This window comes from Patagioenas fasciata, unplaced genomic scaffold (genome assembly GCF_037038585.1).
Source record: "Patagioenas fasciata isolate bPatFas1 unplaced genomic scaffold, bPatFas1.hap1 Unplaced_7, whole genome shotgun sequence".
In the NCBI taxonomy this organism is placed as follows: Eukaryota; Metazoa; Chordata; class Aves; order Columbiformes; family Columbidae; genus Patagioenas; species Patagioenas fasciata.
This window is the reverse complement of record NW_027288789.1, coordinates 1693270-1706872: the sequence shown is the minus strand read 5'-3', so window position 1 is coordinate 1706872 and position 13603 is coordinate 1693270.

Here is a 13603-nt window from a genome sequence, read left to right as displayed (position 1 = left end):
GACTTGCTGTCAGCTCAGCAATTGCTCAGTTCCCCAAAGAAGCTGAATTCTGCAAATTGCTGCTTTTGCTCTTGAAATGATGTCATCAGGTGGGTGTTTTGGTGTAATACACTGAAAACCAGAGCAGAAATGCTGAAATATTCCCATGATATGCATGGTCTCTGCACCAAACCACCATGACTCAGCCTAAGTACATCTGCCACTTGTTCTTTTGTACTGCCAGCTGATTGTGAAAGTACAGTATAAAAACCATCTTTATGGAGAGATCTTTGTGGTTTAGGTTTAGTCTACGTGTCTCAAGTACCCGGGGCTTTTGTTTGGGCCTAATCCATAAGGTCTGATGGCTTTCCTCCTCATCTCAAGATGAATGTGGTAGAAAATATAAATCAAGGAAACGTCCTTTGGCCTAGCCTTGCCTTGCCTTGCCTTATTTCCTTCTCATCCTGTTCTCTGTCCCAGCCTCTCTCACTAACACCTCGTCTGGCTGCATGTCTCTTCTTTCCTCTCTCCTTTTCTCAAACTCTCCTGCTTCCTGGCTTTCGTCTTTCAATTCCTCCATTTCAGTCCTGCAGCCCGGCACTGCTTTTTCCTCTTGCCTCCCTTTGGCCTGCTCCCTTGGCTTTTTCCCTCTGTTCCATATCCTTCTTCCCGACTTGTCTCTTGGAGACTTTTGGCCACTTTGCACCCAAGTCTGGGCATGTTTTGGAAACTTTTCAGAGGCCTCGCTGGTGACACGGGGGACAGCAGGCAGTGACAGGCCCGGGGCTGACAGGCTCCCCCTCCCCTAGCGGGCGCTCGGCTGCCACACCCAGCTCACGTAGAACCTTTCTCACGATGCCCGCTACTGTGGTGAGGATGCGGGCACTCTGCAGGTGGCAGGGACCCAGCAGGACTTGCTGTCAGCTCAGCAATTGCTCAGTTCCCCAAAGAAGCTGAATTCTGCAACTTGCTGCTTTTGCTCTTGAAATGATGACATCAGGTGGGTGTTTTGGTGTAATACACTGAAAACCAGAGCAGAAATGCTGAAATATTCCCATGATATGCATGGTCTCTGCACCAAACCACCATGACTCAGCCTAAGTACATCTGCCGCTTGTTCTTTTGTACTGCCAGCTGATTGTGAAAGTACAGTATAAAAACCATCTTTATGGAGATATCTTTGTGGTTTAGACTTATTCTAAGTGTCTCAAGTAGCCGGGGCTTTTGTTTGGGCCTAATCCATAAGGTCTGATGGCTTTCCTCCTCATCTCAAGATGAATGTGGTAGAAAATATAAACCAAAGAAACGTCCTTTGGCCTAGCCTTGCCTTGCCTTGCCTTATTTCCTTCTCATCCTGTTCTCTGTCCCAGCCTCTCTCACTAAGCCCTCGTCTGGCTGCATGTCTCTTCTTTCCTCTCTCCTTTTCTCAAACTCTCCTGCTTCCTGGCTTTCGTCTTTCAGTTCCTCCATTTCAGTCCTGCAGCCCCCTCACTAGTTTTTCCTCTTGCCTCCCTTGGGCCTGCTCCCTTGGCTTTCTCCCTCTCTTCCATATCCTTCTTCCCGACTTGTCTGTTGGAGACTTTTGGCCACTTTGGACCCAAGTCTGGGCATGTTTTAGAAACTTTTCAGAGGCCTCGCTGGTGACAGGGGGGACAGCAGGCAGTGACAGGCCCGGGGCTGACAGGCTCCCCCTCCCCTAGCGGGCGCTCGGCTGCCACACCCAGCTGACATAGAACCTTTGTCACAATGCCCGCTACCGTGGTGAGGATGCGGGCACTCTGCAGGTGACAGGGACCCAGCAGGACTTGCTGTCAGCTCAGCAATTGCTCAGTTCCCCAAAGAAGCTGAATTCTGCAAATTGCTGCTTTTGCTCTTGAAATGATGTCATCAGGTGGGTGTTTTGGTGTAATACACTGAAAACCAGAGCAGAAATGCTGAAATATTCCCATGATATGCATGGTCTCTGCACCAAACCACCATGACTCAGCCTAAGTACATCTGCCGCTTGTTCTTCTGTACTGACAGAAGATTGTGGAGGTACAGTATAAAAAACATCTTTATGGAGAGATCTTTGTGGTTTAGGCTTAGTCTAAGCATCTCAAGTAGCCGGGGCTTTTGTTTGGGCCTAATCCATAAGGTCTGATGGCTTTCCTCCTCATCTCAAGATGAATGTGGTAGAAAATATAAATCAAAGAAACGTCCTTTCGCCTAGCCTTGCCTTGCCTTGCCTTGCCTTATTTCCTTCTCATCCTGTTCTCTGTCCCAGCCTCTCTCACTAACCCCTCGTCTGGCTGCATGTCTCTTCTTTCCTCTCTCCTTTTCTCAAACTCTACTGCTTCCTGGCTTTCGTCTTTCAATTCCTCCATTTCAGTCCTGCAGCCCGGCACTACTTTTTCCTCTTGCCTCCCTTTGGCGTGCTCCCTTGGCTTTCTCCCTCTGTTCCATATCCTTCTTCCCGACGTGTCTCTTGGAGACTTTTGGCCACTTTGGAGCCAAGTTTGGGGATGTTTTGGAAACTTTTCAGAGGCCTCGCTGGTGACAGGGGGGACAGCAGGCAGTGACAGGCCCGGGGCTGACAGGCTCCCCCTCCCCTAGCGGGCGCTCGGCCGCCACACCCAGCTGACATAGAACCTTTGTCACAATGCCCGCGACCGTGGTGAGGATGCGGGCACTCTGCAGGTGCCAGGGACCCAGCAGGACTTGCTGTCAGCTCAGCAATTGCTCAGTTCCCCAAAGAAGCTGAATTCTGCAAATTGCTGCTTTTGCTCTTGAAATGATGTCATCAGGTGGGTGTTTTGGTGTAATACACTGAAAACCAGAGCAGAAATGCTGAAATATTCCCATGATATGCATGGTCTCTGCACCAAACCACCATGACTCAGCCTAAGTACATCTGCCGCTTGTTCTTCTGTACTGACAGAAGATTGTGGAGGTACAGTATAAAAACCATCTTTATGGAGAGATCTTTATGGTTTAGGCTTAGTCTAAGCATCTCAAGTAGCCGGGGCTTTTGTTTGGGCCTAATCCATAAGGTCTGATGGCTTTCCTCCTCATCTCACGATGAATGTGGTAGAAAATATAAATCAAAGAAACGTCCTTTGGCCTAGCCTTGCCTTGCCTTGCCTTGCCTTATTTCCTTCTCATCCTGTTCTCTGTCCCAGCCTCTCTCACTAACCCCTCGTCTGGCTGCATGTCTCTTCTTTCCTCTCTCCTTTTCTCAAACTCTACTGCTTCCTGGCTTTCGTCTTTCAATTCCTCCATTTCAGTCCTGCAGCCCGGCACTACTTTTTCCTCTTGCCTCCCTTTGGCGTGCTCCCTTGGCTTTCTCCCTCTGTTCCATATCCTTCTTCCCGACGTGTCTCTTGGAGACTTTTGGCCACTTTGGAGCCAAGTTTGGGGATGTTTTGGAAACTTTTCAAAGGCCTCGCTGGTGACAGGGGGGACAGCAGGCAGTGACAGGCCCGGGGCTGACAGGCTCTCCCTCCCCTAGCGGGCGTTCGGCTGCCACACCCAGCTGACATAGAACCTTTGTCACAATGCCCGCGACCGTGGTGAGGATGCGGGCACTCTGCAGGTGACAGGGACCCAGCAGAACTTGCTGTCAGCTCAGCAATTGCTCAGTTCCCCAAAGAAGCTGAATTCTGCAAATTGCTGCTTTTGCTCTTGAAATGATGTCATCAGGTGGGTCTTTTGGTGTAATACACTGAAAACCAGAGCAGAAATGCTGAAATATTCCCATGATATGCATGGTCTCTGCACCAAACCACCATGACTCAGCCTAAGTACATCTGCCGCTTGTTCTTTTGTACTGCCAGCTGATTGTGAAAGTACAGTATAAAAACCATCTTTATGGAGAGATCTTTGTGGTTTAGGCTTAGTCTAAGCGTCTCAAGTAGCCGGAGCTTTTGTTTGGGCCTAATCCATAAGGTCTGATGGCTTTCCTCCTCATCTCAAGATGAATGTGGTAAAAAATATAAATCAAAGAAACGTCCTTTGGCCTAGCCTTGCCTTGCCTTATTTCCTTCTCATCCTGTTCTCTGTCCCAGCCTCTCTCACTAACCCCTCGTCTGGCTGCATGTCTTTTCTTTCCTCTCTCCTTTTCTCAAACTCTCCTGCTTCCTGGCTTTCGTCTTTCAATTCCTCCATTTCAGTCCTGCAGCCCGGCACTACTTTTTCCTCTTGCCTCCCTTTGGCCTGCTCCCTTGGCTTTCTCCCTCTCTTCCATATCCTTCTTCCCGACTTGTCTCTTGGAGACTTTTGGCCACTTTGGAGCCAAGTCTGGGGATGTTTTGGAAACTTTTCAAAGGCCTCGCTGGTGACACGGGGGACAGCAGGCAGTGACAGGCCCGGGGCTGACAGGCTCCCCCTCCCCTAGCGGGCGCTCGGCTGCCACACCCAGCTGACGTAGAACCTTTGTCACAATGCCCGCGACCGTGGTGAGGATGCGGGCACTCTGCAGGTGACAGGGACCCAGCAGGACTTGCTGTCAGCTCAGCAATTGCTCAGTTCCCCAAAGAAGCTGAATTCTGCAAATTGCTGCTTTTGCTCTTGAAATGATGTCATCAGGTGGGTGTTTTGGTGTAATACACTGAAAACCAGAGCAGAAATGCTGAAATATTCCCATGATATGCATGGTCTCTGCACCAAACCACCATGACTCAGCCTAAGTACATCTGCCGCTTGTTCTTCTGTACTGACAGAAGATTGTGGAAGTACAGTATAAAAACCATCTTTATGGAGAGATCTTTGTGGTTTAGGCTTAGTCTAAGTGTCTCAAGTAGCCGGGGCTTTTGTTTGGGCCTAATCCATAAGGTCTGATGGCTTTCCTCCTCATCTCAAGATGAATGTGGTAGAAAATATAAATCAAAAAACGTCCTTTGGCCTAGCCTTGCCTTGCCTTTCCTTATTTCCTTCTCATCTTGTTCTCTGTCCCAGCCTCTCTCACTAACCCCTCGTCTGGCTGCATGTCTCTTCTTTCCTCTCTCCTTTTCTCAAACTCTCCTGCTTCCTGGCTTTCGTCTTTCAATTCCTCCATTTCAGTCCTGCAGCCCGGCACTACTTTTTCCTCTTGCCTCCCTTTGGCCTGCTCCCTTGGCTTTCTCCCTCTCTTCCATATCTTTCTTCCCTACTTGTCTCTTGGAGACTTTTGGCCACTTTGGAGCCAAGTCTGGGGATGTTTTGGAAACTTTTCAGAGGCCTCGCTGGTGACACGGGGGACAGCAGGCAGTGACAGGCCCGGGGCTGACAGGCTCCCCCTCCCCTAGCGGCCGCTCGGCTGCCGCACCCAGCTGACATAGAACCTTTGTCACAATGCCCGCTACCGTGGTGAGGATGCGGGCACTCTGCAGGTGACAGGGACCCAGCAGGACTTGCTGTCAGCTCAGCAATTGCTCAGTTCCCCAAAGAAGCTGAATTCTGCAAATTGCTGCTTTTGCTCTTGAAATGATGTCATCAGGTGGGTGTTTTGGTGTAATACACTGAAAACCAGAGCAGAAATGCTGAAATATTCCCATGATATGCATGGTCTCTGCACCAAACCACCATGACTCAGCCTCAGTATGTCTGCCGCTTGTTCTTTTGTACTGCCAGCTGATTGTGGAAGTACAGTATAAAAACCATCTTTATGGAGAGATCTTTCTGGTTTAGGCTTAGTCTAAGCATCTCAAGTAGCCGGGGCTTTTGTTTGGGCCTAATTCATAAGGTCTGATGGCTTTCCTCCTCATCTCAAGATGAATGTGGTAGAAAATATAAATCAAAGAAACGTCCTTTGGCCTAGCCTTGCCTTGCCTTGCCTTATTTCCTTCTCATCCTGTTCTCTGTCCCAACCTCTCTCACTAAGCCCTCGCCTGGCTGCATGTCTCTTCTTTCCTCTCTCCTTTTCTCAAACTCTCCTGCTTCCTGGCTTTCGTCTTTCAATTCCTCCATTTCAGTCCTGCAGCCCGGCACTACTTTTTCCTCTTGCCTCCCTTTGGCCTGCTCCCTTGGCTTTCTCCCTCTTTTCCATATCCTTCTTCCCGACTTGTCTCTTGGAGACTTTTGGCCACTTTGCACCCAAGTCTGGGGATGTTTTGGAAACTTTTCAGAGGCCTCGCTGGTGACAGGGGGGACAGCAGGCAGTGACAGGCCCGGGGCTGACAGGCTCCCCCTCCCCTAGCGGGCGCTCGGCTGCCGCACCCAGCTGACATAGAACCTTTGTCACAATGCCCGCTACCGTGGTGAGGATGTGGGCACTCTGCAGGGGCAGGGCTTTGGTGCAGGGCTTAGGGTCAGGATCTGGGGTGCAGGGTTTGGGAAGAGTATTTTGGGGTGCAGGATTTTGGGTGCCGTGTTTGTGGGGCAGGTTTGGGGTGATCACTGCACCTTTTCCTTTCTCCAGGTGTAGAGCCCGTGCCTCACTTGGTTCCGTCTGCAAACAGCGCCCATCCCAGCTCGAATCCCCCTGCCCCTCTCACCCTGTGCAGCTCTTTGTGCGCTGAGCTCCGCACTCAGCACCAGCGGGTGCGGCTCCTCCTGAGGGGCTGGGGGGAGGGGGCGGGGCCAAGGGCTGGTTTGAGGGGGCGGGGCTGAGGCGGCGAGCTGCGATTGGCCGACCGGGACGCAGCGGCCGTTCCCGCCTGAGCCTTGGGGCGGAGCCAGAGCGGGAGTGCGGGGGGGCGGCCGGGCCAGGAGCCGCCCGCAGAGCGCCCGGAGAGCGGGCTTCGGGGACTCTGCCCGGGAACGAGCGGCAGGAGGAGAGGAGACGGCCCCAGCGGTACCGGGTGAGCTTCTGGCTGGAGCCTGGGAGCTGTTCCTCCCAGCGAGGGCTGTCGGGCACTGAACAGGCTGCCCAGGGCAGGGCTGGAGCCGCCATCCCTGGAGGGGTTTCCACAGGAGCTCCTGAGGGCCGTGGGCAGTGCCGGGGGGTTGTGCTTGGACTCCAGCACCTTCAAGGTGTTTGACACCCAAAGGGAATCTGTGGCACACTCCATTTTCACATTGCCATGGAGCCCGGAGGTCCCAGCGGGGTTTGGATCAGCGTGTTCTGGAACATTCTCAGTGGTCGGGTCTGTGTGCAGAGTGTGGTGGGAACGAGAAGAGAGGAGATGGAGAGAACAGTGGGGAGGTGGAGGAGCAGGAGTGGAGGTGAATACCAGAGAGAGCGAGTGTGTGCGGATCAGCAGTGATCACCCCAAACCTGCCCCGCAGACACGGCACCCAAAATCCTGCACCCCAAAATACTCTTCCCAAACCTGCACCCCAGATCCTGACCCCAAGCCCTGCACCAAAACCCTGCCCCTCAATCCTGCACCCCCAAATCCTCCACTCCCGATCCTGTCTTCCCAAACCCTGCACCCCAAATCCTGCACCCCAAATTCGGCCCTACCAAACTCTGCACCCCTTAACCCTACAATTGAAACCTTGCACCCCCTAATCCTGCCCTCCCTACCTTCCTGAACCCCGAAACCTGCACCCCAAACCCTGCATTCCCAAATCTTTCCGTCCTATACCCTACACCCCTAAACCTGCCCCCAAACCCTGCACCCCAAAGAATTCCCTCCCAAACCCTGCACCTCCAATTCCTGCACCTCAAAGGCCTGGAAACCCAAGCCCTTCAACCCCATCCCTGCAACACCAAATCCTGTACCCCAAACCCAGCACCCCAGAATCCTGCACCCTAAATCCTGCCTACCAAACCTTTCACTGAAAACCCCTGCACCCCAAGATTGTGCTGCCCTAAACACTGAACCCCCAAATCCTGCAGCCCCAGGTCCTTGCCTCCCAAAACTCTGCACCCCCAAATCCTGCACCCCAAATCTCTCACCCCCAAATCCTTCCCCCACCACCGTACACCCTCAGATCCTTCAACCCCATCCCCTGCACCCCAAAACTCCACACCTCCAAATCCTGATCCCTGAAACCCCGCACCCCCAAATCTTGTGCCCCAGTCCTATGCACCCCACAGTCTGTACCCCAAACGCTGCACTCTTAGACCTGACTTCTAAACCCTGCACCCCCAAACAGTGCACCCCCAAATCCTGAAGCCCCAGATCCTTCCCTCCGATACCCTGCACCCCCACATCCTGAACCCCCAAATCCTGCACCCCTAATCCTCCACCCTTTTAACACTGCACCCCCAAAACCTGAACCACCAAATCTTTCACCCCCAAAACCTCCCTCCTCCAAACCCTGCCCTTCAAAATGCTGCACCCCCAAATCCTTCTCCCCAACACCCTGCACCCCCAGATCCTGACCCCAAAACCCTGCCCCCCAAATCCTGTACCCCAAAGCCCTGCACTCTCAAATCATACATGCCCAGAACGTGCACCCTAAACTGTGCACCCCAAAATCCTAAACCCCTTAACCCTGCACCCCCAAATCCTCCAGACCCATGTGCCGAACCCAGCACCCCAAAATCTACCCCCCAAAACCTACATCCCCAAATCCTGCACCCCCAGGTCCTGAACAGCCAAAATCTGCACCCCCAATTCTGCCTCCCCAAGACCTGCACCCCCAATTCTGCCTCCACAAGACCTTGACCTCCACATCCTGAATCTCCAAACGCAGCAACCCCAAAACCCTACACCCCCAATCCCTGCACCCCCAAATCATTGTCCTTCAAATCCCACACCCAACGCTCGTACACCCCAAGATCTTGCACCCCCACACACTGCACCCCAAATCCTGCACCCCCAAATCCTCCAGCCCCATGTCCCAAACCCCCAAACCCTGCACCCTCAAGTCTTGCACCCCCAAACCATTCTCCCCCAAATCCTGCAACCCCAAACCCCACACCTCCTGCACCCCAAAATTCGACACCTCCAAATCCTAAACCCTTAAACCCTGCATCTCGCAAATTCTTCCCCCCAAAACAGTGCCCCCCAAACCCTGCACCCCAGATCCTGCAGCCCCTAACTCTGCACCCCAAACGCTGCACCCTCAGATCCTGCGTCCCCAACCCTGCACCCCAAATCCTTTACCGCAAAATTCCCCAAACCTGCAAACCCGAATCCTGCACCCCCAGTTCCTAAACATGCAAACCCTGCACCCCCAAACATTCAGCCCAAAGCCCTGCACCCCCAAATCCTGCCGTACACAACCCTTCACCCCAAACCTCTTCAACCCAAGATACTGAAACCCTAAGCCCTGCACCCCAAACCTACATCCCCAAATCCTGCACCCCCAGGTCCTGAACACCCAAAATCTGCACCCCCAAATCCCTGAACTCCAAAAACCTGCACCCCCAATTCTGCCTCCCCAAGACCTGCACCCCCAAACCCTGCACCACTAAACCCTGCACCCCCAAACCCTGTACCCCAAATCCTGACCCCCACAAGTTGCACCCTAAAAACCTGCACCCCAAATCCTGTCCTACCCAACCCTTCACGCCAAACCCTTTCACCCCAAGATCGTGCTGCCCTAAACCCTGCACCCCAAAATCATCCCTCCCAACCCTGCCCCCCAAACCCTGTCCCCCTAAAGCCTGACCCCTAAACCCTGCTCCCCAAAACCCTGCTATCCCCAATCTTGCACCCCCAGATCCTGCTGCTCCAAACCCTGCACCCCAAATCCTCCAGCCCCACGTAACGATCTCCCAATCCCTGCACCGCACAACCCTGCACCCCACAACCCCTTCACCCCCAAATCCTGCACCCCCAGCCCTACCCCGTAAACTTTCCACCCCCAATCCTGCCCTACCAAGCCCTCCACCCCAAACCCCTGCACCCCAAGATCCTGCACCCTAAACCCTGCACCCCTATATCCTCCTTCCCCAAAACCTGCACCCCAAACCACTGCACTCCAAACCACTGCACCCCTAAACCCTGAACCCCCAAATCCTGCACCCCTGGAACCTGCAACCACAGACCCTGTAGCCCCAAATCAGGCCCCGCAAAATCCTGCTCCCCTGGCCTTGCACCCCCAAATCCTGCACCACCTAATCCTCCAAACCCCTAACACAACCCCCTAAACCCCTTGTCCCCAGGGCCCATTGTGACATCCCAGGACCCCCCATTGTCCCCAGGGCTCATTGTGACACCATGGGGGACCCCCTTGTCGCTGGGGACCCATCGTGACACCATGGGCACCCTCCTTGTTACTGGGGACCCATTGTGACACCATGGGGAGCCCCCCTTGTCCTCAGGGCCCATTGTGACATCCTGGGCACCCTCCTTTGTCCCCCGGGACCATTGTAACACCGTGGGGACCCCCTTTGTCCCCAGGGCCCATTGTGACACTGTGGGGACCCCCCTCGTCCCCAGGGCCTATTGTTACGTCCCAGGACCCCCCTTTGTCCCCAGGGCCCATTGTGACACCTTGGGGACCCCCCTTGTCACTGGGGACCCATTGTGACACCATGGGGACCACCCCTTGTCCTCAGGGCCTATTGTGAACATCCTGGGGAACCTCCATTGTCCCCAGAGCCCAGTGTGAGATTCTGGGGACCCCCTCTGTTCCCCGGGCTCATTGTGACTTTCAGGGGACCCCCCCTTTGTCCCCAGGGCCGATTGTGAGGTCCTAGGGCCCCTCTGTGTCCCCAGGACCCGTTGTGACACTGTAGGGACCCCTCTTTGTCCCCAGGGCCCCTTGTGACATCCTGGGGATCCCTCCTTGTCCCCAGGGCCCATTGTGACATCCTGGGGATGCCTCCTTGTCCCCAGGGCCCATTGTGACGTCCCAGGACCCCCCATTGTCCCCAGGGCCCATTGTGACACCTTGGGGACCCCCCTTGTCACTGGGGACCCATTGTGACACCATGGGGACCACCCCTTGTCCTCAGGGCTTATTGTGAACATCCTGGAGAACCTCTATTTTCCCCAGAATCCATTGAGAGATCCTGGGGACCCCCTTGTCCCCAGGTCCCATTGTGACATCCTGGGGAGCCTCTTTTTCCCCAGGGCCCATTGTGACATCCTGGGGACCCCCTTTGTCCCCAGGGCCCATTGTGACGTCCCAGGACCCCCCATTGTCCCCAGGGCCCATTGTGACATCCCAGGACCCCCTTGTCCCCAGGACCCATCGTGACACCATGGGGACCCTCCTTGTCACTGGGGACCCATTCCGACACCCTGGGGAGCCCCCCCATGTCCTCAGGGCCCATTGTGACATTATGGGCACCCCCATTTGTCCCCCGGGACCATTGTAACACCGTGGGGACCCCCTTTGTCCCCAGGGCCCATTGTGACACTGTGGGGACCCTCCTTGTCCCCAGGGCCTATTATTCCGTCCCGGGACCCCCACTGTCCCCAGGACCCCCCATTGTGACACCTTGGGGACCCCCCTTGTCACTGGGGACCCATTGTGACACCATGGGGACCACCCCTTGTCCTCAGGGCCTATTGTGAACATCCTGGGGAACCTCCATTGTCCCCAGAGCCTACTGTGAGATCCTGGGGACCCCCTTGTCCCCAGGTCCCATTGTGACATCCTGGGGAGCCTCTTTGTCCCCAGGGCCCATTGTGACATCCTGGGGACCCCCTTTGTCCCCAGGGCCCATTGTGATGTCCCAGGACCCCACATTGTCCCCAGGGCCCATTGTGACATCCCAGGAACCCCATTGTCCCAAGGGCCCATTGTGACATCCAGGGGACCCCCCTTTGTCTCCAGGACGCATTGTGACACCGTGGGGACCTCATTAGTCCCCGGGGCCCATTGTGACATCCTAGGGACCTCCCTTTGTCCCCAGGGCTCATTGTGGCACCATGGGGACCCCCTTTGTCACTGTGGCACATTGTGATATCCCAGAACCCCACTTTATCCCCATGGCCCATTTTGACATCCTGGGGACCCCCTTTCTCCCCAGGGGCCGTTGTGACATTCAGGGGACCCCACCTTGTCCCCAGGGCCCATTGTAATGTCCCAGGACCCCTGCTTGTCCCCAGGGCCCATTGTGACATCATGGGGACCCCATTTGTCACTGGGGCTCATTGAGACATCGTGGGGACCAATTTTGTCCCCAGGGCCGATTGTGACGTCCCAGGTCCTCCCGTTGTCCCCAGGGCCCATTGTGACATTCAGGGGACCCCCCTTTGTCACTGGGGCCCATTGTGACATCCCAGGACCCCCCATTGTCCCCAGGGCCCATTGTGACATCCTGGGGACCCCTCTTTGTCCCCAGGACCCATTGTGACGTCCCAGGACCCCCCATTGTCCGCAGAGCCCATTGTGACATCCTGGAGACCCCCTTTGTCCCCAGGGCCCATTGTGATGTCCCAGGACCCCCCATTGTCCCCAGGGTCCATTGTTACATCCTGGGGACCCCCTTGTCCCCAGGACCCATCGTGACACCATGGGGACCACCCCTTGTCCTCAGGGCCTATTGTGAACATCCTGGGGAACCTCCATTGTCCCCAGAGCCCATTGTGAGATCCTGTGGAGACCCTTGTCCCCAGGTCCCATTGTGACATCCTGGGGACCCCCTTTATCGCCAGGGCCCATTGTGACGTCCCAGGACCCCCCATTGTCCCCAGGGCCCATTGTGACATTCAGGGGACCCCCCTTTGTCACTGGGGCTCATTGAGACATCGTGGGGACCAACTTTGTCCCCAGGGCCCATTGTGACGTCCCGGGACCTCCCGTTGTTCCCAGTGTCCATTGTGACATCCGAGGAGCCCAGTTTGTCCCCAAGACCCATTTTGATATTGAGGGGAGCCACGTTTGTCCCCAGGGCCCATTGTGACAACATGGGCACCCCCGCTTGTCATTGGGGACCCATTGTGACACCATGGAGACCCCCGCTTGTCCTCAGGGTCCATTGTGACATCTTGGGCACCTCCCATTGTCCCCAGGACCCATTGTGACATCCTGGGGACCCCCTTGCTCCCAGGGCCCATTGTGGCACCATCGGGACATCCCCTTTGTCCCCAGGGACCATTGTGACATCCCAGGACCCCCCTTTGTCCCGAGGGCCCATTATGATGTCCCAAGAGCACCCATTGTCCCCAGGACCCATTGTGACATTCAGGGGACCCCTTTGTCACTGGGGCCCATTGTGAAATCCCAGGACCCCACATTGTCCCCAGGGCCCATTGTGACATCCTGGGGACCCCACTTGTCCCCAGGACCTATTGTGACGTCCCAGGACCCCCCATTGTCCCCAGGGCCCATTGTGACATCCTGGGGATCCCTCCTTGTCCCCAGGGCCCATTGTGACGTCCCAGGACCCCCCATTGTCACTGGGGCCCATTGTGACATCCTGGCGATCCCTCCTTGTCCCCAGGGCCCATTGTGACGTCCCAGGACCCCCATTTTCCCCAGGGCCCATTGTGACATCCTCGGCACCCCCTTGTCCCCAGGGCCCATTGTGACATTCAGGGGACCCCTCTTTGTCCCCAGGGCCCATTGTGACATCCTGGGGACCCCACTTGTCCCCAGGGCCCATTGTGATGTCCCAGGACCCCCCATTGTCCCCAGGGCCCATTGTGACATTCAGGGGACCCCCCTTTGTCCCCAGGGCCCATTCTGATACCGTGGGGACCCCCTTTGTCCCCAGGGCCCATTGTGACATCCTGGAGACCCTCCTTGTCCCCAGAGCCCATTGTGACATCCAGGGAACGCCCTTTGTCCCCAGGGCACATTGTGGCACCATGAGGACCCTCTTTGTCACTGGGGCCCATTGTGACATCCCAGGACCCCCCTTTGTCCCCAG